The following is a 26,506-nucleotide window of genomic DNA, read 5'->3' on the forward strand; positions in this document are numbered from 1 at the left end:
GACATAAATGTTGGCAAAGTGGGCCAGAGTAGACACGCCTCTTGAAGTTCATCTGTCAGCATTTTCTGGCCACCTGGAAGTGCACATGGAGCAGTAGCTCCACATACTTTGTTCTCAGCATACTTTGAGTGATTTTGAGCATACTTTGAGAGACTTTCAGTCTCCCTGGGTCAATCAGCATAGGGTATGCACAAAGCATGGCCTCACTGGGCAAGCTTGAGAGCTACACTTTGGGCTGGCATCTCCTAGGCAGAAGCATGGGGCCTTTGTATGAGCAGGTACCTGTTCTGCAGCTCCTGTTTGTATGAGCAGCTACCTGTTCTGCAGCTCCTGTCCTTCCTGCTCCTTTCCCAGTGAGCATGATGGGACCCTGGTACCAGAACATGGGGAAATTCAACAACATAAGAAAGCAGAAAATTCACAACTAGGACAGATACTTTCTTATGCCTGCATGCATGCAACTAATCCATTCACTTTCATTGCTCCAGGAGATCTCAGAGGCCAACATAGCAGATTTTATTTTTTTAAAGGACCGTATACCTAAGAAGATAACCAAAACATCCAGCCAAGTGGACAAATTTGACAAAAGCAAAATAAACTTTTCAACTTCAAGGTTTATAACAATTTCTAATGAGTGGAGACTAGGTTTAAGATATTGCTAGGAACAAGAATTCCTAAGGATGTTTGTGTGGTGACAAGATGCTGGACTAGTGAGATTGCTGGCCATGTAAAGCCATTCATGCATAACTATGCTTCTAATGATCCCATGGCAACTTATTTTTTGGCTTATGTTTATTGTGCTGGGTAAATGTCACGTCCACTTTTTGTCTCTCTCTTCGCATAGCTCATCAGGCACTCTGCCTGTATATGCACAACACATAGACATAATTACACAGAAGTCCTTTGGTGTCACTGTTCCCAGAGCACTGCAACACCGCACACGAAATGGATTTTTATAGCAATAATTCTACGGAGATAATTTTTTCCAACCATTTTTTTCCTTTTTACTAATACAGAGGAGAAATGGAAATAGTGAGTCAGAATGTATCTGTAATCACATGGCATGAAGAGAAATTCAGTTTCAGAAATGCTGAGCTTTGTGTCTCAGTTCAGGAGGAAGTCTGCAAACTTGGGCTGTGCAATGCCCATCACAGATCTGGCATTTGCAACTGATACACTGTTTTTAGAAGCAGCAGCACATCAGCCATGATTAGTCAAAGATATTTGGCGATTGTCTTCTCACTGAAGTTAACTGCACCTAAGGAAGTGTTCTGGGAAACTGAGCCTGTGAAAGCAGAGCACTGGGAATACAGGCTGCTAACTTGGGCTCTTCCATAACGTCATTGCTTGACTTTCATCACATCAGAAGAATGACAGGAGTCCAAGAGTGATTTGAGGCTGCTTTTCTTTCCATCATTGGGCTGTCCCTCTTTAACTAGCACTTGTTTGTCTTGCGATCCATCAGGATCTCATTTCTGCAGCCCAAAACAAGAAGACCCTATAAAGGGATCCTGAGTGATGAAGTCCAAGCCCCAGTCCCAGAAAACCTTGCTGGCAGAGGTCTCCCTTCTTACACAATGCAGGGGAGGAAGTATTACTCTGTGAACTAAGACTTTGCTGAATGAAGCTCTGAATAATGTTTCTACTTCCAGTTATATTCCTCACCTCCCCATCCCACACACTCCCTCCTGTCCCCCTGCCTCTGTGTAAAGAAAGTTGTTGCTCCTGCCCTACAGGGGGAGAGACCTCCTTGTCCTGCCACCCAGTGCCCCTCCAGGCTGGGGGTCCAGCTCTGCCCACCCACCTCTGCACCCTGGCTGCCCCCACGGCACCCTGGGCGCAGGCACTTGCCACGTTTCCCTCCAGCAGATCACTGCCTTGACCTCTAAACAATGGATCTGTATTTAAAGAATGAAGGGATAAAAAATACCCAACAAACCCACGAGTGATGGTTGGGATTAAAGCAAAGAAAAAAATTACAGGACTGAAAAGTACAAAGGAGGTTAAAAAAAGGAAAGAGAGAAAAGGAGACAGGAGACTTGAACAGCATTGAATATTTAAATTTCTTTTGTTTGAGAGGGTTTTGTGGTTTTTCTTAAGCTGCTTGGAAATGTGGAGGGTTTTTTTAGTACAGGTGTTGTGTGTACATTTTTCCAATTAAAAGAATCTCCTTTATATATTTAGCACTATTTAGAGGGGACTGGGAAGATAATGCTGCTGAGGAATGCTTCAGGCTAAAGCTAGGTTCTCCAAACTGGCTTTTGTTGTGCCAATGTGAATCACTTAATAATTCATATTTCAGAATACATTAATGCAAATGATAATTTTAGCTTGCTATTGAATTTTTAAATATGCAATACAAGCAATTTATGTTTCTGTTCATTTTCCCAGGTAAAACTGTTTAGACGTTTTTAACATATGCTTGGTTTCACTCGTCATATATCATCCCATTGTTTTAATTTGGGGTAATTAAAAATTAGGAGCATCAGAAATAATACATGGAGCCCTATGTTCAGGGGAAAATAACATGGAACTGATAGTCCTTCAGCTTGAATGAAAGAGAGGGATGCTGCAGTAATAATATAGTGGTGTCCTGTGTTTATGCAGATAATTTACATCTAAAGAGTAATTACTGTGATCTTTCTTTAAATCACCAGGGTTTTTTTTCCTGGGATTTTTTTAGATTGACAAGGAATATTCGGTGTAGGAAGGACAAACATGTTGTTCCTCTCCTACTGGGCTGGCTTGATAATTAGAAGACTGAAAATCAGAGTTTATTAAGATTCGCTTTTGTTGTTGTTGTTTCTGGAAACTAATTGTCAGCTTTGACCCCACTTTTCAGAAACATGGTTGGAGCTCAAGTGGCAGGCAAGCTGTGACACCCAGAGAGCCCAAGCTGGGATTTGTTCAGGGAAGGATAAGAAGCTCTGTGACTCTTGCATTGCCCCTCCCCCCTTCAAGCTCCCCATGGAGCAGGAGCCAGCCCTGCCTGCCCAAGTGACAATGGTCCAGCAACGTGTCACTTCGTAGCGATATATTTAAAGCAGGGTTTGGGGACAGGGGATTCAGCATCCTGCAGTATCTTGCTCTTCCACAAACAGTCATGGGCCTGCTGTGACTTGTGAAGAAATAAAATGTCCACAGAGAGGGCCAAGGGGTGAGGAGGACATCCTGAGGCCCAACTGTCCCTTTCCCTCACATTTCTGACAGTGGCTACCCAGCTCTGCCATGCCTTGTGGGGATATCAGCTTGGCCCTTGGCATATTCAAGGGGTCATATAACTTCTCTCCCATTTGACCATTGCTGTAATGAAGGACAAGAAAGAGACTTCCACACCCTCTTCTCCACCCCTGTCCCACCCCCTCACCTTCCCACTTTTCTCTTTTGGGCAAAATAAAGAAAAAAAAAACAAAACAGTTGCCTTCCATCCCTTTTCAGGACAGCAAAGCCATCCTTTACCTCTGATGATACTGTCAGACTGCATTCCACAAACACCTTCTAGCCCCTGGCTTCCACCTGGCCGTGACTGCTCAACTGTGATAAAGGGGTAGCATTTCCTAGGTACAAGATCAACAGACAGATATGACCCACCTAACTGCTGGACATATCCCTGAGCTCCCATATGCAAATCTCATCCGGTACTTAATCAAACATCATCCATCCGGGGGGGGGGGGGGGAGGAAAAGAAAAAATGAAAGCACTATTAGAAAGGAAATGGTAATGAGAAGAAAATAGATATCAAGGAACCAAAATTATTTGTTATAAATTAATATTACAACCTGGGGATATAAATATGTCTGGTTATTGGAACGCACATTCTCCCCCTTAAACCATTGCTAGAAACATAAAACTTCCCACGACATGCTGTATTGGTCAATGTATCTCTGTAAGAAGGTGCTTTGTATCTCAGAGGTAGCATACGAGCCATTAGATGTGGGTGTTGCTATGGTAACTGCTCTTTTTTTTAAATTGAATAGCATAGTAAGTAGTCTTGTAAAACCCACCAACCCGTAACTTGCTGGTGCCCTGAGGCAGCATTAATGCAAGCACCTTTTCTTTGTCTTATTTCCTTCCTAGAGAGATGCAGGTATGTCGGCATAAGCTCCATCCTTACAAGCGTAGTAACTGTGCCAGGAGAATGTGTTCAGCTGCCTCTTAGCAAGGGAATGATAAACAGAAGGTCAGGTAGGATATACCAGTTTTATTCCAGGCCTCTTTATGTACCACGACATCAGGTAGACAGAAGACTCTTCCATTCTTTTTGCAGCTCAGATAGGTTAGCCAAATTTTTTTTATAATGTGCCATCTTTCAATTTTTCCACACACAAATTAGGACTGCCCCCCCCCCCCCCTTCCCTCACTTGCTCCAAGCCATGGGGCAATATTGCAGCCAATTAGTAAACCACCCAAATGAACCCTTCCAGTACACCAGCCAGTTGCATGAATTTTATTTTGTTTGGTGGTAGAGTTACTGTTTTTTGCTTTCTCTCGACTTGTGACAAGTGGACACGTGTCAAGCATGCATGACTCTCTAAATCTCCAAGACCTTCTGCTTTTATAGTCTTCTTTTCAGAAGAGCTGTGATCTATTTGACTGCTGAGCTGGATCATGCACCTGGATCTTGGATCCTGCCTGTTCTTGCTACTGTTTATGTTTTAAGTCAGTAGCAGAGGACGTTTTAAGTACAAGACCAGCACCCCTCTGAGCAGGGAGGCTGATTCCCTGGTTTGTTTAATTTGGTCAAACACACCCATTTTTCAGCTTCAGCTCCAGAATTCTGGAGCCCTGTCATAGGTTTACTGTGCGACGCTGTGCACAGGGCTGTATCTCCAGTTTAGTTGTCCTTGGCACTTGCAGCTCTCTCTGCTGGACACACTGCCAGACTCTACTTGACCTGACTGAAGTGTGCTTGTACACCTATTCAGAAAGCTGCCAGCAGCCAAAGGAGAACAGCTAACACTTTCCTCGCACTTCCCCTTCCAGTCCAGCCTCTTGGCCTTGGCACAACGGTGATGTTTTAGGTGGTCCTCAGGCAGGTCCTGCCCCTGGCTGATCAGAAAAGCTCAAACATGAAACTGGGACTGCTGACTTCTCTCTCTCTCCATTTCTCTCTCCACAACATTGCAGTGCTGTGTCTCTTTTTTTGATGTTTATAATTCCCTGTGACCAATCATCACTATGCTGTGCAAGCCCACTAACTGGAGCACTTCATCATGATGAAGTGGAGATACCTGGCTTTGATGCTGAAAGAATAACTAACTGCAAGGCTTCTTTCGCTTGGGATTTTCATTGATATGTTGTCTGGGGCACAGTCCACAGTTGAGATCTTGGGAATCCCTACTCAGGTACTGCCAAACAAGGGTGACGCTAATACGGATTTTTGAGATGAGCATGCTTTGGTTTTTTACCCTAAAGGTTTCCTGGTCATCTAAAAGCTCTGCTGTGAGTACTGCATGGTTTCAGTTTTGGCAGGGCTCAAAATGATCAGATCCAGAACTCTGGGTTCTCCTACTTAAGTCTACCAAGAAGCTCTTAAAGCACCTGACACATGCCAGCAGGACTGAGCTGCCCACATAGCACTCTCCCACATCTAGGCTGCATCCCGGGCTGGGCAGGGAGGCTCCCAGTTCTCCTAAAACAGTTGATGCACTGTAGGAAAAACAATTCAGGATTTATTGGCTTAGACTTTGCTCCAAGACCTCTGCCTATGTGTTTTTTCAATGCCATTTTAATGTCAAATAAAAAAAAAGGATAGAGAGGAATTATGCTAAATACAAATCTTAGCTTCAGACAGCTGTAAACTTTGGGTACATTAGAGATAGGAGCTGATCAGTATGGCCGGAGTCCATGATGTATTTATTAACCAAAAATGAGAAAATTCAGCCCACTTCAGAGAACTGAAGTGAACTTCGGGTGGCACGTAAGCCTGATGCTGCTCTGCCATTTGGGAATTTAATTTCCCCCTAGAAGGAAGTTACAGTCTTTAATCAAATGCTTGTGAAAAGTGACTCATTTTGCTAGGGTGGCAAAGGCTTCTAATTTGTTCTGATATGTTTGATCCTATCTAAGGAATGTCATTTATTGGAAAAGACAGATTAAAAAATTGATTAAAAAAAAGGAGGAAATGCTTCATGTGCAATTGAGGAGCCTGGATCTGTTCAAATATGAGCATGTAAAGTCTGAGTGATCTTCACATTCAGATCACAACTTCACTGTACAGGAAAGGTCACTTTTGCTTGTGTTCTGGGGCAGCTTCTCTTTTGTCCCCTTGGTAAGATCTCTCCTTTTGTATTATTATGGATGTACCTTGGTTTTGAACTTTTCCTTTTTTCTTTTTTTTTTCTTTTTTTTTTTTTTTTTTTTTTTTTACAGAAGACTGATATTTCAGCTTTTAAAAGATTTACAAGAAAAAGAAGTAATATATGCACCACTGTGGAAAAGCGTGTCTCTGTTCATACCTTTGCATTTTACAGGAAAATATGTTATTCCTTTCAGATCCATGAATTAAGATGCACTATTTTTTGCTGAAGGCTATTTTAAATTAGGCTAATAAATTGCTGCTCTCTGCCTTGCGTGGTAATGCATTACATTATCTACTGATGTACATGTATTGTTTGACTCTAATGGTGTGGAAATTAAATGTTAGACATGGGCCAGATGTTCCTATAGATGAATATGAAGTATGACTCTGTCGTAGCTGAGTCTCAATGGGACGGAAGGTAGATGGTGAGGTTTTCTGAACAACAGCAACAAAAAATCTTAAGTGGGTCACTTGCATCCACACCCAAGATCCAGCCCTAACACTGAGCTGTTTAAGGAGCAGTATCAACCTGAGCTCCGTTATTATTCCTCAGCCAGTGCTACTGTCCTTCCTATTTCAAATGCTTCAGTGCTTATAAAGCCACAAAGAATGGCTGGTAGAGATGGTAAATGTTTACCATCCCTGTCAGACTGACAGAAGCAGCTCAGGGAGCATCGCTGGCTCCTGCCTTAGCTACAAACATTTTGAAACTCTCCCTCTGCCCTTCCCCCTCTCCCTGTGTATTTTCATGCAGTGGCTGAAGGGGCAAACAGATGTACATTACAGTGAATATTAATGAAGGTCCCCCACTGGCATCTCCTTTCTGGAAAAGAAAGGGGGAAAACAGCTTACAATCTTTCTCGCAGGGCTAAATTACCCAGTGACTCATAATCTAAGTACCAGCAGAATGCTGCTGAACATGGGTATTTAGGATATTTGATAATGATGGACAGGGGCATTTACGAAATTGGTAATAAAGCAGCTTTGCTTTGGGAATGTTCTGACTCGCTACAACCCACTAGCACCTAAAAAACCTAATCCTAACCATGAGAATAATTGAATGTTTGTGTGTGTGTATGTGCATGCATGTGATTATTCTGCGTGAGGTGGGAAGGACACTTTTTCCATTATCAGTAGAGGTCTGTGAGCAAACCAAGACTTACAGGAGTAGTGAGTTGGTGATGCATGGGTGCTTTATCACCAAAAAGGAGAGGTGAACTTCCTTTTCTTTTTGCCAGCCCTGCTGGCAGGAGTGGCCCCCCTTTGATCACATACCTCAGTGCAGAGTTGCACTGAAGATTTTTTAAGATGTTGCCAGACTGGCACAAGAGGGAAGATGATGGACTGCAGGATGGGTGAGGGAACAAGCAGTGGCACATGCAGGAGAAGAAAAGAGCTTTGCAGCCAGGGAAAGAGCTGATACAGATGCTTCTGGAGAAAGGTGCTGTCAGAAGCCCTGAAGACTGAAGCAAAGCAAAGGAAAGGTGGCTATGGCTGTAGCACCACATGGCTGCTGAAAGGGCAGTGTGTCCCATGAGGGCTGGCAATGGACTGTCATATCTGAGGCAGAGATACATCTGGCTTGAGAGCTCTGAGCTGCTATTGTGTCTTGACCCAGCCTCCTGTTGGGTAATATTTCTGCAAAGGTTTTGTGTGTAAGCTCGTTCTTGTGCACCTGAACTCACCGAAGGCCAGGGATTGTAAGGAGTTATATTATTCCCCCTGCTTAATGGGGCAGTCAGCCCCAGGAGTTTCAAGCCCTGACAGCGAGCTCTGTGTCAGCCACATCCATGTCTTCCACAGCTCCGGGAGCGATGTGGTGTGGCAGAGGGGAAATGGGCACACGGCGTGTAGCAGCGCAGCCCACAGGCATCGCCGCCTGTGTCGTGGCTGTAGGAATCACCAAACGGACCTTGCCATGAATAAGCCAGAGTCCCTACCAAGGATGATGCCACAGCGCTCACCCCAGGTGAAAGCCAGCATCAGGTCTCCAGCCTGTGGTTTTTTAGAAAGCAAGGCTCATTCCCCATCTAACTGCAGGGTTTCTCAGGCCTCTTCAGTGGCAGGCACTGTCGGATGTGCTGGAGAATGTTTTCATCACAGCTAACAGAGGGCTATCCAGATTGCTCGTAACTGTTTTTAGCACAGTAAACATGTAAACCAAGTGCCTAGGGAATGGAGAAAAAAAAAAAGCCTGTCCTTGCTGTAGCTGATCATTTTAAATTAAATCTCAATCTATCAATCTAGTTATTGTGGGAGAGGGAGAGAACCAGCCCTGAATATGAGGACGTGGATGATGTGACATGGCTGCTAGCTCTGTGATCCTGTGCAGTGGCTAAACCCAGCTGAGGCATCCCAATGCCAGCATGAGGGCAAAGCACAGGGGCAGGATGGTCCCATCTGCCTGGATTCCTCCATACAGCTGGAGAGCCAAGAATCTGTCAGATCCTGGAGTGGGTTTCTGTCAGGAGGTGATGTAGCTCCCCACCTGTCTGAGGTCCCATGAAAAGCAGGGTTTGTAGCTGTTGGGTGTCTTTGATGGTTCCATGAAAAGCATGAACACTTCTGCCCATGCTGCTACACTGCTGGCTTCCTCCCCAGCTGGACAGCACCAGAGCACGGGTTGTTCCTCCTGGGCACCCTGCACACTTGACATCTGCTGTCCCATTCCTCTGTGGATGGGGAGAGGGTGAGTAGGGTATGCTTTGCCTTTTGGTCTCTGGGCTGAGGAATTTACCTTTTCTATTTAAACTGGTCCAAAGTATTTTAAAATGTGGTGGTAGAGAGGATACATTTGACCAAATGTGGTACTTACTGTCTTCACAACTCTTTTCTCCCAGAGTCAACGTCAGCCATGTTGTTCATGAATGAAGAACAAAAAAATGTAAAGGGAGTTGACAGTTTTGATACCAGTTTTGGGTATGAGTGGAGGCGGGAGGGGGAGAGAATGGCATGTGTTCATCTGCGTTTCAGGAACAATGAACCTCAAACCTGAAATTATTGCCTATTTGAAAGAATGCTTAGATAGACTTTTATTGACAGAGCCAATCTTGCTCACTGTGTAGTCCCCAGCATCTGAACTCTTGTAAATCACCTGCAAGCTTCTCCTCTTCTGTACCACTTACATAACAGTGAAAACTGTATTTCAGTTTTAAATGAAGCTGATCACCAGGTAGCTGGAGGAACATCTGAGAGAAAGTGAGGGGAAGAGAGAGAGACTGGGGGACTAAAAACGAACAGAAAAAGTGTAAGAGTTTAAAGCCTGAAACCATACACATCTTTCTTTTCATCTACCTAGCATTTATATAGCAATGGTCCTCTGTGGATAAAGTGGATACAGTGGCTAGTATCTACTAGGATTCAGTATGGTCTTTGGCACTGTTTCCCATTAGATCTTCATACACAAGCTGTTGGTGTATGGGCTGGATGAGCAGACAGTGAGGAGGATTGAAACCTGGCTGAATGGGGAGGCCCTGAGTCTAGCGATCAGTGGGCATGGAGTCTAGCTGGAGGCCAGTAACCAGCAGTGTACCCCAGGGGACAGTAGGGTGTCCAGTCCTTTTTAACATCTTCATTAATGATCTAGATGGTGGGTCAGAGTGTAAGCTCGGCAAGTTTGCAGATGACATAAAACTGGAGTGGCTGATATTGCCAGAGAGTCATGCTACCATTCTGAAGGAACTCAACAGGCTGGAGAAATGGGCTGACAGGAAGATCATGAAGTTCAACAAGGAGAAGGGCCAAGGCCTGCACCTGAGGAGGAACAACTTCCTGCACTAGGACAGGCTGGGGGTCACTCAGCTGAAAAGCAGCTTGCAGAAAAGGACCTGGTAGACGCCAAGTTGGACAGGAGCCATGCGATGTACCCAGGCACTGAAGAAGGCTAATGGCATCCTGGGCTGCATTGGGAAGAGTATTGCCAGCAGGTCAAAGGAGGTGATTCTTCCCCTCTACTCAGCACTGGTAAGGCCACACCTTGTGTCCTGTGTCCAGTTCTGGATTCCTCAGTAGAAGAGCGACCTGGACATATTGGTGAGAGTCCAGCCATGAAGATTATTAAGGACTGGAGCATCTCTTCTATGAGGAGGGGCTGAGACATGTGGGACTGTTCAGCCTGGAGTAGTTTTCAGGGGAGATCTTATCAAAGTATATTAATACCTAATGGGAGGGTGCAAATAAAGACAGGGACAGGTTCTTTTCAGTGATGCCTTAGTTACAGGACAAAGGGCAACAGGCACAAACTGAAACACAGGAGAGTCCCTCTGAAGATCAGGAAGAAGTTTACACTGTGAGAGTGACCAAGCACTGGCACATGTTTCCCAGAGAGGCAGTGGAGTCTCCCTTCTTGGTGATATTCAAAAGCCATCTGGACATGGTCCTGGACAGCCTTCTCTTGGTGACCCTGCTTCAGCAGAGGGAGTTGGACAAGATGACCTCCAGAGGTTCCTTCTGTGATTCTATGATCTTGAAGATGTTACAAAAGGTGAAAAAATGAAAAAGAGTAATTTATTCTTAATTCAGTGGAAACTAGTAAATTAAAAAATCCTTCAAGTATCTGGATCCAGGGAAATTCAGGGCTTGATTCTGCATCTGTCAACTGAATGGGCACATTCCTCTTGTACTCCGTGGGTCCAAGACTAGCACTTGGTTAAAGAACTTCAGGATACACACAAGCAGTATTTAGTGATGGGGGTTGAAAAACCTGACCTAAATCTTTTACTTTTCTTACAAAGGCGAGTTATTGTCATTGTGGAAGCCCTCACTTTGCTCTAGGCTTCTATATAAAGCCTTCCTTGAGGGACATGGGTGGGTTTTTTCTACATATTTGCCTCCAAATCTTGCGTCTTTGCTGGCTGCATAAATTAAAGCGGTATGATCGATCTCCTTTGTTATAATGATTCTTACAGCATAAGGGAGTTCCATGGCAGCCAGGCAGTAATAGAAAGTGAGTGTCAAGTATTTTCTGTCCGTTCATCAGAAGAAGGTGTCCAATGATCCTGCAGAGGAGATTCTTTCCTATTCATGACAGGGCTGTGATAGGCTTGCCTTCTTCTGAATGGCAACTCGTCCGCTTTGTAGGATTTTTCTCCTATATGTCTGTGCTTTCACGGTCTCTGCAGAGCCTTCCATGGAAACTCCTAAATGAAAGCTTCTTTTCCTTTCTATAATATGGACCTGTGGCCAAGAAAAACTGGGCCAAGATTTCCAGATTCACACAGGCCATCACTGCACACAACATCCAATAGGAACTGCTGCCATACAAAGCTGAGCACATTTCAACTGGTGACCTGGCTGACTGATCCCTGCTCACTTAAGCCAGCCAGCTCTCTTATTAGTAACAGCTTTAGCTGGGATTGTTACTTAATTAAAAATGTCTTGACCAGTCCCATCACTGTGGGAAGCCAGGACCAAGAAGACTTTGTTAAGATAAGTCACTGTGACTCCAAATGAAAAGCCTACCCTGTCTATTCCCTTTGCTCTTTCATTCCCACTGCAGATTCACGTCCTGGTGAGTCACGACATATGCACAGCACATATGTACCAAATAAGTTGTGTCTTCTGCCATTCCTTGCTACAGCTGCTTCCTCACCCCCACACCTCATTCTTGTTTCTAGACCTTATGCACCAAAATTTTCTAAGAAAGAAAGAAAAAGGGAAAGAAAGAACTTTCCCATAGCTGCCAGTGCTGTTATGACAGTACAAGTGTTTAGTGTGGATTTAACCTTCAGCTTCAGCCCAGGACTGTGAGCCTGTGCTCTGACTGATGATGTGAGCAATCTCTCTGCCGCGCTAAGCTAATCACAACAAGCCAGCTTGAAGTGTCAGTGCAAGATGGACAAATGCTAAATGGCAAAACAGATGGGAAATAATAATTCTTTATTTTACACTGTGAGCCTATCAAGAATTGTTTGCTAGTGATGAAATCTCTGCAGACACATCCCTACAGATAGCTTGAATGTGGCCTCATTTCAGAGCTGCTAAGTGAAATGCTGTACAGTGGTTTCCTTTTTGCACATACATTTTTGTTTAAAATGTTTAACTTCAACTGTTCAAGAGTGCCAAGTGCTTCAGGTTGGATCCCAGGCCCCGGATATTGGAATTTTGTCCCGTTGAAAGAGAGTTAGACAAAATGTTCCCAAGCACCCTCCTCCTGCACCACAGGGAAAGCAGCCATACATAAATAAGGAATGGTTACCTCTGACAGAGAAAGCTCAATGAGCTGGCATAAGAGATGTCACTAGAGCTTTGTATGTTGTATGAAGCATGGGGGCCTACTTCTGGCCAAGGGAGCAAAGAGAATTTGTCTGCAAGCTTACCCTCCTACAGAGCTAAAATATTTCCTTCCTGCACTTTTTCATCTATTTTTTATTAAATGCCATGCCTCTGCTGTCTGCTGCTCCCTTCTGCCTTCTCCCTTCTCCAATTGTTCTCTTTTCTTCCAGCTTCTCTTTTCACTATTGCCTTCTCTCATTTGTTTTCCTCTTGGATACTTTGTGCAACATCCCATCATGTACCATCATGTTTTATCCTCTCTGAACTGTATAGACTCCAGCTAGTATTTTTAAGCTCCCCTGGCAATTGTCCTGTAGCAGTCCTTAGTTCCATACTAGCACTTCCTTCCTCCTTTGCCCCTATGGCCATTTGTTTGTGTTTCCACGAGGCACAGGCATGTTCTTTTTTAAAGATCTTATTCCACAGTTATGTCAAGTTCCTAACACCATTCACATAATCTAAAATGCTGGATGCTTCATAGATGAAGTGAGAGCCTGCTGGCTGCTTACAGTGACTGATAAAATGGCAACCACAAGAAGCCTGAAATATAAAATTAGTGTGTGTGGGCTGGTTTGTGACCCTGACAAAGCATCCATCAATGCACTAATCCTTGCCTTTGGTCTACCACTGATGTAAGCATAAAGTAACACTCTTTCTTCTGAGAGATATATATGGAAAAATAAATAACAAGCCTCTGTGGATGCATACGGTATTAGGAGCAGAAAATCGTGACTCCATCGGTGGGGCTCTGCCACAGTAAACCTCCCTTAACATGGGGAACACTGTATCTTCTCCTAGTTGGCCCTAGTTGCTTTCAGCCTTTTCCAAAGAGACAATGGTTTACTCAGGAATTATGTCAGTGGAGAAATGTTAATGCCCATATAAAAAATCCTACTCATTGCAAGGAGAGGTCACTTTCCCAGGGTAGGTTGGATTTCAAGGTACCTAATGAGGCCCTGTGAGGCACTACTCTTGAGTGTGGATGGTTGTCTAGTTCATCTCAGGCTCAGAAAAAACATGTATTCACTCATTGCCAGATCTTGTTGCTTAAACACAAACTTGCCTGGTTTTGCTCATACAGCAGCAGCCAACATCTTCCACAGCCTCTAACATTGACATTATTTGTGCTCTCATTCTTCTGAGGGGAAGAACTGACAGCAGGAGGCTCAAGGGGAGCAGAGAGGAGAAGAAAGAGGAATTCTTCCAGACACCGCATGGGTGTCGACTTGCCCTTGGGGTCTCAGTCGCGAGTCGCTCCATGTCAGTCCGTGGAGCAGGGTTCACAAATCAACCTCTTCTCAGGTGCTTTGAGCAAGTTCTTGCATTTCAGAAAAAGGTACATAAGAATGCCAGGCAGATCTATTTAGTATGAGATGTTATTGGTGACAGGAGAGACATGTAAGTAGACATTTCTAGGCGTGTTGTGTAGACTGTGACAACAGTAGTGATGACTGTGGGATACTATGTGTTGCTATTAGGCCTGCTCAAAGGCTGTGCGGATTACGTGATCCATTGCCAGTCTCTCTTCCATCCTTGATGGATGTCTCATCAGTCTGGGTGTCTTCCCAGACACACTGGTGACATTCAGCTCTAGGGTGTCATTGCTCTGCTGTGGACGAAGTCTGCAGGCCAGACTGAACTGGCCCACGTGATGGATTACTTCAGAAGACACACAGGTCACAATTTCCACCATGAAGATTGCGACACCTGTTCTCAAAACTTTACCAAATGCAATAGCTTGAAGTAAATTGTTGAACCAAATAGTTTTCTTTTCCTGTTATCCATCCAAAGCTAAAGAACTGGAAGAAGCTCAACCAAAATACTTCAGCCTTATTTTTCTTAAGTTGAGATTGAAATCAAGGAATACTATTTATTTAAGGAAAAAAGGAAGCATACAGCTTTCATTAAGATGTTCTAACACTGTGCTACTTGAAATTCTGTATCTACTTTTGGAATGTTACTGTGCCTATGCTTGTTTGCCATTTTGGTCGACATATTTCTTAAATGTGGCAAATTATATATATATATATAAAATGAAAATCATCATGCATTCATGTCTGAAGAAGTCTTTTTGAAGCTTAGCAGCTAAGTATCTGAAGAATCCCACTTTAAGACCCTTCCGGTGAGCACACTTCATCCTGTCATGCCTAGAGACCAAATTAGACAGTCTTGCTATCAAGTGACTTGGCATGTTCCAGCCAGTTATACAAGCTAGTTTGTCTAGTTTGGCATGTTCCAGCCAGCTATACAAGCTTTAGACAAACACAGTGATAGTGTTACTGTCACTGGAGCGCAAAGCCAGGGAATGATCTCTTTCAGTTACCCGTTCTCCATCTGCTCACGCCCAGAAATAGGAGTGAATGGGATGAGGTAACATCTTGAGTGTTCTGGCTTGGTTTGGTGGGTTTTTTGGTAGCAGGGGAAGGGCCCCAGGAGTGGCTACCTAAGAAGCTGAGAAGTTCACCCTGCTCCAAAACCCAGCCAAAGAGCTATTAGAGAGACAACAGATGCACTTCTGCGATTAACATATGAAAGCATCAACATAACACCTGAGCACTTAAGGGAGAAGAGCTGTGCTGGATGGAGGAGAGTGGTGCTGGTGGTTGGTGAGGAACAAGGGGAAGAAGGTGCCCAAGCAGAAGTTTCCCTGCAACCCATGGCGAGATGGCAGCTGTCCCCCTGCACTCATGCAGAAACGTGGTGGAACATTCCCTGAAGGCACCAGGAGGGGTGAACTTGGCCACTGGACTTGGATTTTGTGGCCAGTGGATTTGCTGCCTGTGGACTCTGATTGTGCAGCTGTGGGAGACCCCAGCACCAGGGGAGTTAGCTATTCCTGAATCAGCCCCTGACTCTGTGGGAAGCCCAGGCTGGAGCAGCTCCGGACCTCGTGGGAAGGACTCATGAAGGAGAGGTTGGTGGAGGACTCTCTGCCATGGGAGGGACCCTGTGGGGAAGCAGGGCAGGGCTGCAAGGAATCCTTCTTCCTGAGGAGGAAGGAGCAGCAGGAACCACCAGCCTGTGAAGTGACTCTAAACCCCATCCCCTGTCCCCCTGTGCCGCTGGGGGGAAGGAGGGAGAGAAACCGGGAACAAAGGGATTTGGGCCTGGAAAGAAGGGAAGGGTGGGGTAACATCTGCAAGCCCTGCTCTTTCTGTTGTCTGTGTCCTGTATGCATCTGATTAGCATTAAATTAAATTGTTACTTTTCCCCAAGTTGAATCTGGTTTGCCCGTGATCTTAATGGGTGAAAAACCCTCCTTGTCCTTTGTCTCGACCCATGAGCTTTGTCCTCCTCATCCCAGAGTGAGTGTGTGTGTGTGTTGGGGGGCAGTTGAGTGAGCGGCCATGTTGTGTTGGGCCCAAACCCCAACATTAATGGCGAACCAGGCAGGAGAGAGACAAGAAACCATGACACTGAGAAAACACTGAGCAAGGGAGATAATTTCAACCTCAGTTCCAGTATTTCTCATTCTTTAACCTGTTTGATTCTGATGTCTTCATATTCTTTCCTTATGATGCAACCATATGCTATCCATTTAAAATATCCTTTTTATTTACAGGAAAGCATAAGAGTAAAATAAATGCATTATTTTCTTTGCACTGTAGCTGCATAAAAGGTTTATAAAATTGTCTGTGACAGTTCCTTGACAAGGAAAAACAGAGACATTACTATAGTAACATTCAAAGATGGTTGCAACAAAAATAAAATAATTCAAACTAAGGCAATATTTGCTCATATAACATGAGTCATATGAACTGTGAATTCCTGACAATGATGAAGGGGAAAGTTGTCAAGGAAGAGTGACAATGTGTCCCCACATGATACTGCAGAATCCAAAGGTTCTCACTTACGACGAAGGAAAAGACAGTAACCCAAGAGTGGAACATATATTCCACTCTAGCAGACTGAAGATACGCACTAGCAGTGGGCCAAGATCTGTTTTCACATATGCTTTTGATTGCCTCTTGATTTTTGTACAAGTGCCTGTTCATAGCAGTGATACATCTGCGCAGAGAGGGACTCTGCCCTTTGGATCAGGCTGTGAATTAGAAAGACACCACAAAGATCTTAATGACAGATCAGAGATACACAGAAAGAATCTGAGAGCAGGTTTAGCCTTTCACAGAAGTATGGGATCAAATGTGGTCATTCTTGCTCAGTCCCCCACAGAGTATATGTAATAATAAAAATAACTGTAAAGCCTCTATGATCCTGAAGACCTCTGAGCTCTTAAACAAAAAATAGCTAAAAACAATGTGCCAAATTCTATTCATTCTGTGCAGCTCCACTGATGCGCCAGGGATACAAAGACAGAGTCTGACATTCAGAGATTAGCACAGTGCAGGTGGGATCCAGAACACCACAAAAAGAGAAGCTTATGATTTTTCCATATAGAAAGACTGATGAGGGGCTCCTGCTCTGAGTGATTTCATTTTAGATGAGAGGCAGAGAAACAAATAGAAGACTGTGTGTATCTCTCTAACGTGCTTTAACAGTTTGGCTTAATACCACAGCAGCTGGGAGTTTGGGGAGATACTCCTTGGAACTGTGAAGGCATAGGGAAAATGCAGTTATATCAGACACAGAGCCCCCCATCTCTCAGCACTGGAGCTATCTGTCCCTAATACATGCTACATTTACTCAAGAGGAGGAAAATCACACTTCAGAATTCACAACCACAGCAAAATAACTGTAGCTTGGAATAGTGACCTTGCCCCATAAAACAAGGAATGGCACTGATATAAGGTTGATTTGCCTGATTGCCATTCTTAGCCTACCAGAGAGCCTAATTCTAGGTGAGGTGATTCTGCAGGCAGCTACCTGCTTTGGAAGTGAGGGGGGAGGTGATGGGGAGTGCAGGTGAGGGGAGTGGCAAAGGAAATACTTTAGCTTCACCCTCTAAAATCCAATCCTCTCCTTTAAGAACAATTTTTTCCAGAATCACCTTGATAGCCAGTTTATCCAGCTCTGAAGTAGGAAAGTTCAAAGATATTTTGCTTCCATTGCCTACATTTTAATTAGTCTGTGGGTAAACAGGGAACTCTGAAGTTATCTACACAACAATTTTCTTGTGTCCTGTTGACTTGAAGAGACCAAAGATTCCAGCAACATTCAAAGCTGCCCTCTGCACATGTGTAAATGATTCCACAAAATGCAAATATTGTGATTTAGGTCATACCCTGGAAGATCTTTTTGATGACATGAATGCTAATTCCAAAAAGAGACCTCCCACACAGACCTGTAGGTCTCCGAAGAATAGCAAGAAAGTCAGGTTCTAAGAAGTGCTGAGACCTGTGGATCCAGTACAGATATCTGTGTCTCAGTTTAGACAAGGATGCTCTGAGCAATAAAACAGTGTAAGTGCTAAGATCACCCATTTTGTAGAAAAATCAAGTTGTGCTCATTTTCATGAAAATCCCTGCTTTGGTTGAGCTACTTTTGACTTACAGTGAGAGATGAATTTGACCTGCTCTCTTTTTCTCATCTGTTGGGCTGCAGCTGTGCTCTCTAGCACCGTATATGTATTCCAAGCTCATCTAGATGTCGAAACAAAAGCACAAATTAGATGACAATCTTCTATTCTTTCTGAGTGCTGCCAATACCTGTTTGTCACTGTAATGGTATTAATCATCTTTTATTTATAGCAGAACACCGGAGGCTTCCATTTTTCCCTTTTGATTTATTTGTAGGACAACAGGTGCACAGCTTAAGCAGGTGTATGGACGTGTGCATATGTTGTGAATTTGCTGATAGCCACAAAACATCTTTAGTAAATTATTACTTGTATAAAAGCTGCTATTATTTTTATTTCATGCCTAAAGTTAAATTTACAGCTGTTAGTTCCCGTAGTCCATTATCTACTTTGTATTGCAACTGCAGTAATGCAACTCAGAGGTGCAAGACCTCTTCCCTCACCCTCTAAAAACCCCCAGACACAAAAACATCCCTAAACCATACACTGCTTGCAGATTCTGAAACTTGGGAAAGGTGCTGAAAATGTATCGTTTCCATTGGCAACTGCTGCAGAATAGCACGATACTGGTTCAACAGCTGACATGAAATGCCTTTCCATATGTAAAGCTGTGCCTTAAACACACAAGGGACACTAAGAATAAACTTTGTACTTGCTTTTTCTTTTGTCTAACAGCAAATGGGTTGTGAAGAAGTGCTGGATGCTTTTAAAAAATGCAGTTATAATTTTGGATCCAAGCTGTGAGAACACTCATTGGAGACAACTGTTCTCTCATGGGCTAGCCTTGAATAAACAATCACAGCTCTGTGTGATATTACTTTTTAACCAGATTCTAGCATTGAACTGTTGCCTTGCCATGGTTACTTGCCATTTAAACCAATGTTCCTTTTCCTTCCTTTTTGCCAAGATTCTTGCTTGCTTGGCAGTGGCTCGTTCTCATTTGAACTTTTGCCCTATTTTAATCTCCACCAAATTTTTGCTCTAAAAGAACCTTTTCACTGATATCTTTTTGTTGCCCTGAATTTCTTTTCTGTGTGTGAGAACTTACTTGGGGATATGGTTTATGGGAAAGAACCCAAGTGACTGTCTTCTTCTGAGTATCCAGCAGCTGGCAGGCATCTGTGAGGAGATAAGAGAACAAAACCACAACAGCACAAGGCGGTGGCCACTCCTGAAATAAAATTAAATAGGAAAGGACACACACAAACTACCAGGTCGTTCACTTGGAGATTTATTTATGCTTGTCAGCTCCTGAGCTCGCCTCACTTGAATTCATCTGAGGATAACACCATTAAAACCCATGTAAGCACATCACTCTGCCAGGTAGGGGTACAAGGCAGAATCCCACACTTGTGTTATGCCCCTGGAGTTGGCAGAGCACCAGGGTCCTGTGGATCATCTTAGAGCCCTAGGGAAGGGGAACATGTCTCTGGTTGCTTTGGAGTAATTCTCCAGGCAACCTGGAAGTAACAAACCAAGAGCTTCTATAAAGAAGCTAAAATTTCTCTTACACAAGGAGAACAGGTCATCTTGAAAAATCCTGACTATTTTTTTTGTTATGTGTTCTGTGGGAATCCTGAAAAGAGAAAATAAATGGGAAAATGCTGAAGGCTCTCTCCAAAGTATTTCTAGCCACATAGTTGGCTATTAGTATTCCTAGTGCTGAAAAAGAAAAAAACCCCACAGCATTCTCTTGCTTATTCAGTTTCTTATTCATTGAAAGACATCACTGTGTGGTTGCCTAAAAGAAAGGCAAGTACATGTGTATAATATGCACATGCACACATATATTATCTACAGCAACAGTGTTTCTTACTAATATTTGTTATTGGTAAAATCAATTTTCATAACAGAAGCGTAAGTGCCAAATTTACGGTGTTAGTGAAAGGACAGTCATTACTATTTAGAAATCTCTCCGTCTTAGGTTGTATCATTTTTGGCTGTTTTTAATGTAAAGTCAAACCTAGTTCAAGCCTCTCAGACAACAGACCTTTTTGATGTGTTGTATGTAAAATGAATGAGAGTAACATCCTGCTGTTATGTGCACCAGATATTCTGAAAGACAAACCAGAGGCCAATGATTTAGTCATCTTTATTTGCAGATTAATAAGGAGCTGTGCTGATAGACTAACATATACCTATGACCAACTTTTTGCCATTGAAAATCTAACTGACATTTAAATGTAGGAAAACCAGCAAGTTACCTCCTTCTTTTAAAACATAATCTTACCAGTATTTTATATCGTGGAAGATTTAAAAATAAACTAGACAATTAAAAGTCTATCCTTGCTCACACTTATTTATTAACTTTTAGAGCGCAATTTTCTTCGCAATAACAAAATCGATACTCTGAGATAAAATTTCTAACAAAAAAAGTTTCCTTTCTCATAACATTTTATTAGCAATTTAATTTTTAATCTGCACTGAAATTGTAAAATGTAAAGAACAATGCTCTTTTTTGGCTAGTAAAAGCTTTTCATTTACTTTGGAACACAAGCAGGAGGTACGTTTTCAGCTGAGTTCAATCATGTTCTACATCCTTGGTATCTCTTCATCCTGGCTGACAGAAAAATCACTAGCTAATTGACTAAAGCATGCTTTATATGTAAGCATTGGTTACAATCCGCTTCCCAACCCCCTTGTGTCTGAGCTGGAAGTGGGCAAAAGTGCCTGTCCAAACCCAGCATTGCTCTGCACAGAATCAAGCTGTTAACCTGCTTTACCCCTTAATGCCTAATACACCAACTTCTGCTTGCATCTAGCTGAGTGACTGTGTTTTGCTGTAGCGTAGGTACAGCAGTAAATCATTACAGTGCCATGGGCACAAAGAGGAATTAAAAGGGCCCAACATGTCACTCAGTCCAGGATGCACGGACTTTTTTTGAGAAAGACAATGTCCTTTCCCATAACAAAACCAGAGCCAGAGAAGGCAAGCTATTCAAAGTCTTGCATGGGGTTTGGACACAGGGTAGTAATGCTTTGCTCCATTCTAGGCTCTCCCATCTGATGACTTCAAAATTATTTATGTAGTTTGAATCATCAGAAGATGCCAAGGTGGACAAAAATATTGTGTCCACTCTATGGCACAAAAGCAGGGACGTAGCCAAGTCAGGTAAATTCAGTCCAAGACATACACTGAGACCCACACCCAGTGCAGCTCCTGCTGCATGCTTCTTTCTTGTGCTAGAACTGGTCTTTCTGGCAAACAGAAGCCTCCTTTGACAGCTGGGTCCTGTGTGGTGAGCAAAACCAGCACAAAATGGTACCTGGAAGTGTGGATGAGAGCACAGACAGCCACGCTCTGTCACCAGCTGTCCAGCTCCCACGAGGTAGCAATTGGTGCAGAATTTGCCCCACAGTGTGGGGGCACAATAATCCTAAACTGCTGGCAAACCCCCTCATTTGGCATCATAGCTATTCTAGTAGTAGTAAGTCAGGCTGGCACAGCCAGCATCGCCTTTGGGAAGCTGACTTAAGTCCCAGTGCTGAGTGTCACTTTCCCACACTGAGTAGCCCCTTGTTCTGCGAGTAGTGCCTATGACTTCTGCAGGGACTACTTGCAAAAGACAATGTGACTCAGCAGGGTCTTTGCAAATGTGTGGCCGCCACTCATTCATCAGTAACAATGACCTCTGTAATCACTGACAATGCCTTTGGGCCTCTGTGCAAAAGTGCTGCTATGCCAAGCCAATGGGAGAAAAACTTGTGCAGCGATGGTGGCTTTAAAACTGGAATTGTGAAGCATTATTTGTATCGAGAGATGAAATAACAAGAAGTGGGAAGAGTGAGGAAACATGAAAGGAAATAGGCTTGGGGAAACAGAAGCTGGAAGTAATCAATAAATCATAGAATAAAGTAAAGAGAAAGAACCTTTAAAGTGCCCAAGCTTAAATGTCAAGAGTATTAGAACAAAAGAACTCCAAGCAGGAGAATGTGTGACAGTGAAATATGCTGAAACTCTGACAGAAAGCAGGCTCGCTCCTGAGCATGGAAAGAAGTACAAACAACAAAGGGCAGCAGAGAGGAACAGAATAAGAAATTAGGAAACCACATAGGCTCCTCTTCCTTAAATAGTTTGAACACATAGGATCAATATGATTGTTTCTAGACGATTCTGAGGAGTAAAACTGGAAAAAAAACACCCCATCATGGGTATGTATACTATCACATATGCATGAAGGTAAGCCATCAATATTGCAAAGTAATGGGATCTTGCTACACCAGAAAGAAACAGAGCCAGCCAGCCAGGCAAAGCTGTATATATCTGTGTATCTGTATATTTATCCCTAGACAAATTCATACAGCTACAATTTAGTGTTTCTTCTAATGACGCTCTTTCAGTGATGCACTGAATCACATATAGCTCTAGTCACACATAGCTCCAGGCACATGTGGTTGCCCCACTGAAATTATGTATATAAACATACACTTAAAGTTAAGCTGGTACTCAAAATGTTTTTCCAAGCTGAAGTCTGTGTGCTGATGGATTACCTAGTTGGCTATAATTTGCATGGTTACATCTGGTTTTGGCTACTGGCATAGAAACAGATACCTATTCTGTTTGAAGCAAGCTTATAATGATGTTATTTATGTAATACAATAGATCCTTCTGGCACCCCATGTGTGTAGATTGTAAAAACAAAATTTTCTGTTCAAATGGAGTTTACAGTCAACTGAGCAAAGGCTGCTTATGCCCTGCTCAGCAGAAACCTGTGTGGGAAGAAACTACCACACTTTGGTGTACCTTGAAGAGCAGAATTTGGAAAGTCCTCACAGTGGCTGCTGGGTCACATATATCTTAGTGAAAGGCAGACAGACCTCTGGCCCTGTGCTTTGGGTGATGGACTTCATCACGGGTGGCAGATGTAAGGGCTCCTGCAGCTCTTGTGCCACACTGATGGGCAGCAGAGCAGTGCCACAGCTATTCTTAAGAGCTCTGGTGGCACTGCTGGCTGCACAGCCCTCTTGTTTGAGCTAAGGGCCAAATAAATACCCTTTCCGATATGTGAGAAGTCAGGATATGGCTGTAGTAAAAAGTCATTAAAAACCACTCACAGAGTATTTATTGTTGTGGGACTAAAGCATCACCTAAAATTCTTGTGAACCACTCAGTAAGTGACAGGAGAGAAAAAGTACATTGAATCGGTTGTAAAATCGTGTAAGTTTGCATTAGGTGGTGATACACATAGGGAAACAGAGTTTAGCCCATTTTAAAGAGTCTTCATTAAACTATCTTGCCTTTTGCTGTGTGCACACAAATGGTGGTACTAATGTGCTACAGTAATATCAGCAGGTAAATTGAGTGTTTGTGTCAATGTTGCTGAGCACACCCACTAAAAAAAAGATGTGTTCCTAAAAACCTGATGTGAGCAGAGTACTGAGTCAGGCAAAAATAAAAGTTACTGCAAGTGCTCATTTGACAGCGAAGGATTTTGTGGTATGCCTCAAAGAGACATTTAAAATTTCTCTCATAATTTTATTAAATGTCTCTCATTCAAGTTGTCAAAGCCTGACAGGCTTGTTAACAACATCAAGGGGTGAATGGTCCTTCATCTTCTTGCTTTTGCTCAACCGAGTGATAGATGAACAAACTAAAACTGACAGTTGTTGCCAAGATATCAAGAATTAAAGAAGATACTGAAGATGTTTCTACTCCTCCCTGTCTAATTTAACCTAAAGAAGCTGATATTCCATTCAACAAAACGTTGGAAAAGCACTAACAGCAGTAGCCTAGGTTCTGGCCTTTATCCTGGCTGTCCCCCCCACTCCAAGGCCAGTAGAGTGGTACGAGGCACGGCTGTTCACGAGACTGGGGTCCATCAGTTACCTTCTGTTTCCAGGGCTCTATTTCCACCAGGAACCAAGGAGTTGGGAACCCACTAAAGAAATAAACACGAAAGGTTGTCAGAATGTCCCCAGGATTTGCATTGTATCCTGACAAATTTGACTCTAAGAACAGCAAAACAAAATGTCAAGCTATGGTCTGTTTTCTTAAATATTTGACCTCCATTAAACAGTAACGATGTACATAAAATACTGTTTTTCACTGCATATTAATACTTGCTGAAAACCAATTTTGTCCAGATGTTCTTGAAACCTCATTCTAAGAAGTAAAAAGGGAACCAAAACATGTTACAGGAATAAAAGGCCACACAGATCAGCTAAGGAAAGTGTATCAGTTGATTGTAATTTCCTTGACATATAAACTGAATTTACAACTCTACTGCCATCCCTATTTTTCTTGTTTCTTACTTCAACTTTGTAGAGTGCTCTCTAATGAATAAAGTCTATAGTGTATCTCACACAATGAGAAAAGGCAAGAAGCAATTACCCTTTATTAAGAAAGAGCTATTTTTAAAGCTGCATTTGTTACATAGTTCTGCTGAGTCAGCACAAAGACTTTCTTACTTTGTTGCCGTGTACTTTGCATGCAGTGTGTATACCACAGTGTCCTTTGTAAGCATGATGTATTTAAGGGCTGGTATTACTATCCTGGGGTTAGTGGCTCTGCATGGTGCCACTTACCCAAGAGGAACTCAAGAGATGGAAAGACATTTTCCGGAGCTGCAGCTTCCTCCTATTCCAGGTCAGCTGTCCATCTCTGGCTATCACGAATAGTGGATATTTCTTTTTGTGCCTCTGCCTGCTCCTTCTGTGTCTGTGGAGAACTGAAAACATCAATCTCCTTCTCTCACCACTGTTGTTTTACTACAGGCAGATGCAATTTCTAAGTGTAGTGGCAGTTCTCAAATCAAATATGTATCCATTTCCCTTGCAATCTTAGGACTTGGGACAATCCACAGGCTTCACTCAAGTTCTGACTGACTCAGATGTTCTCCTGAACCAGTATCTTTCTCTGTGTCCCTCAGGGAGGATCACAGTTGTATAAAAGTGCAACATTGCCACAACTATGACACCTCATGTCAAATCTGAAAAACTTGCATAACTGCTAGCAGAGACATCTCAGCTCCTTTCCCCTAAAAAAAAAAATTAAAAAAAAATAAAAAAATCACTGAACTTCAGGCAGAATTTGGAGCAAAATTGATACTTGTGCTTGGGGATAGGAGGGAGGCACAGACAGCAGGGGAGAAAGAAGTGCTTGTGAAAGACTTCAAAATGGAGATAATTCATTCTTGCTGATGAGAAGGCCATGAGGAACTCAACCTACAAATTATTGTATTGTTCCAAGAATTAGAGAAAAATCACTCATTACTAAAAAAGCATCCTCATTACTACAAAAGCATCATAGATCCATTCAAGCACACTGAAAGCTTTTCTGAAGACACACCTTCTGTGGAGCTATGGAGCCCAAAGAACTTTTTTTCCAGCTTTGTTCCATTACAATTTTCCCTGCTATGTTACCTGTTATTTAATGTGATTATACATAGACATATATAAATGCAAATATAAGTATGTGTGTCTGTGTGTGCAGGAATATAACCATATGAGCATATGTTTGTTTATTTCCATTCTGTGTGTGTACAACTTCTATAGCAAAATCTTTTAGATGCAGAAATTTTACAATCCACTAATTTTTGCCTTCTTCCTGCATTTGTAATGCCAGCACCAATTAATTTACAGGGATTATTTCTAGCTCTAGTTAATGGCAGTGGTCCCGAACTGGAGGAGCAGTGAGCTCAAAAAATAATTTTAGACCAATATTTGGCCAAAGCTGTGTGCTAAAACAAACACAGGACCTATGTACTTGCGTATGAGGCTCATCCTGCCCTTCACTGCTGCCCAGTTGCTAAGTAAACAGTCCCGGAGCCTTTTCCCAGCATGAAGCAGTATGTCTGGGAGTGGGGAGGCAGGGTGCTGTTCAGCACCCCACACAACTTCTCCAGGAGCAAGCAACACGTGCTCTGTGCCAGTGCTTAATATTGGTTACAGCACCTGAGTTGTGGAGACCTGGTCACACAGGCCAGGCTGGGGCTGCAATGCCCCACCTGGCCCCAAAAGCCATCCTGTTCCATCCAAGGGTGGAGCACACAGGTGGCACACACCTGGGAGCATCACTGGTGGGCAGGGAAACAGACAGGTCACTGAGTCCTCTTCAGCCCTACTCAGTGCATGTGCTTAGGCTGATCACTAATAGTAGCTGCTATATTTATAGAGGTATGTTGTAAGTTTGACACAAGATAGGATCTGTTTTTCTCTGTGCAGCAGGGCAAAGGTGCCCTTCACTTCCCCTTCTTGAGTTTTTGGATAAACCTTTCCATGTTTTCACAGGAACATTAACTCAAATCTGCTGCTACTGTGCACAGTTGATAAAACTATTGCTTAGGAAGACCATATGTCACATGGAACTGCTCAAGAGGCACGAAGCCCTGCTTTTCACCGATCCTTTCAAGACACAATTTTATGCTCAGTTAAAATGGAAAAGAGCATTATGTTTAAAGATAAACCCATTTACTGTGCAACTGCTTTGCTAAATTCTGTCATCAAATTACTTGTTA

This window comes from Apus apus, chromosome 2, assembly GCF_020740795.1.
Source record: "Apus apus isolate bApuApu2 chromosome 2, bApuApu2.pri.cur, whole genome shotgun sequence".
NCBI classification, from domain to species: domain Eukaryota; kingdom Metazoa; phylum Chordata; class Aves; order Apodiformes; family Apodidae; genus Apus; species Apus apus.